Source organism: Urocitellus parryii, unplaced genomic scaffold, assembly GCF_045843805.1.
Source record: "Urocitellus parryii isolate mUroPar1 unplaced genomic scaffold, mUroPar1.hap1 Scaffold_83, whole genome shotgun sequence".
Taxonomy (NCBI): Eukaryota; Metazoa; Chordata; class Mammalia; order Rodentia; family Sciuridae; genus Urocitellus; species Urocitellus parryii.
This window is the reverse complement of record NW_027554189.1, coordinates 99195-101374: the sequence shown is the minus strand read 5'-3', so window position 1 is coordinate 101374 and position 2180 is coordinate 99195.

Genomic DNA, 2180 nt, shown 5'->3' with positions numbered 1-2180 from the left:
ATTCACCTTCCTTCCTGGAATATTTTTGTAGGATCGAATGGCTCTGGGTTAATATGCAAACATGTGTCCTCAACTATTATAGATGATGCCACATTCTTTTCCAGATTGGCTATATAAATTGACACTCTAGAAGCGTTTCTGTTGTTTCAGATTTCCTTCTGTACTTAATATTTTCTGACTCTCTGGTGGGATAAAAAGGATGTCACATCTGGTTTTCATATGCATTTTTCTGATTTTTAATGACTGAGAACATTTAAACACAAGTGTGCCTGCACATGTCTATAGATACTAGTCTTTCTTCTTGCCATTTTGTTTCTTTTATGAAATGAAATTCACAGTCATGTCTATTACCCCTTTACCTATTAAGTTCTCTTTTTCTTATCAAGTCATTGAAGTTTACTATGTATTCTTGACACAAATCCTTTTTTGGTTATGTATTGTGAATACATTTTGGTTTATATTTTTTACCTTTATAGTATGACTTTGTGGTGTCTTTAAATATACAGGTTTTCTTAATTTGAATGGAATCAAATATGTCAATATATTTTACTTTATTATTTATACTGTTTTGCCATCTTAAAATATTATTCTAAGAACTCTTTTATTAATTGTCTATTGTATTGTTCTATGAAAGCAGTACCATAAACTTAGTGGCCTGAAATAACATCATATCTCAAAATACCTCTGGGTCAGGCAGCCGCTCCTGGCTTAGCGTTGTGTGCTTGAAGATGGTTAACACAGCTGCCATCAGGTTGATCCAGGGCTGCATTCTCACTGTGGCTTAACTGGGGTGGCATCGGCTCCTGTGCTCAAGTGACTGTTGGCAAGATTTAGCTCCTTGTGGGTTGCTGGACCAAAAGCCATAGTTCTTCTCTGGCTGTTGCCTGGAGAGCATCGTCCATAGCTTATCATGTGGGCCTCTGAATTTAAAGAAGCAGCTTATTTCATGAAATCCAAGGAGGGAGAAAGTCAACAGAGAAACTCTGTAGACAGTGTCATGCAGTCAGGGAGCCGATCCTCTCACTTTTGCTGTGTTCTGTTAGAAGCCAGTCACTGGTCCCATCCATACTCATAGGCAAGGAATTATACCAGGGCATGAATGCAGACGACAATTGGGGTAGGTAGGGATCACTCTAGAGTCCATCTGCCACAGATTTTGTCATCCGTATTTAGCATTATGTTTTGTCTATTATGAGATTTTTTTTTTCCTGTATGAATAACCTCTTGTCATAAAGTGCAAGACTGAATTATCTTTTCTTTCCCACTGACCTTCAATGCCAATTCTACCATATTCAGGTCCTTCTCTTTTTGTGTGAATCTGTTTCTGGGCACTGCTCTAATCTATTTCACTGGCAAATCTGCTTATTCCAATGACCATACCACCCTGTCTAGATTAGTGCAAGTCTCTTTTATTCTCTTCTTTCTTCTTATTGTCACAGATCTTCTTTAGCCTTTGTTCTTTTATATGCAGTTTAAGATTAGTTTTCACAGTTTTTCAAAACAAAGAACAATACATTTAATTATAAAGACATCACATCCAATTTTGGGATATTGACGTCTTTACATTATTATTTCATATTCATAGGCATGATATGCCTATTTACTAGAGAGAGAGGCCTCTCTCTTTACTTAATATTTGTTAATCCTTTGGCAATTTAAATCAGAGCACTTTACATATTGTTATTACAATGATACTTAGGTTTAATTAAATGTTTAAATTTAAGGTTGATTATTGTATATTTATTGTATCAGGGATCATATTAAATATCCTTACCAATTCAGTAATTTACCTGAAAAATCTTTTGAAAATTTTATGTATATGGTTTTATAATATGTACTTAATGAATTTTATTTCCTCCTTTCTACTTGAGTTACTGCTTAATATTCTTACTGCATTTGTTAGGAACCTTCTGTGAAATGCTAAATAGATTTGATAATATAGGTCGTTCTTGTATTAACCCTAAAGTTAATGGAGTGTTCCTATTGTCTCACCTCTGAGCGAAATGGTCATCTGTAGTTCATAGGTTCTCCTTATTACTTACCTAATACTTACCATCAGGGTCTTTTCTTCTATTTCTAGTTTGGTATGTGACTTTTTATCATGGGGACATGATGAGACTTATTGAATTTTTTTCTTCATCCTGTTGAAATAATCTTTTTTAAACCTATGATAAGACCAG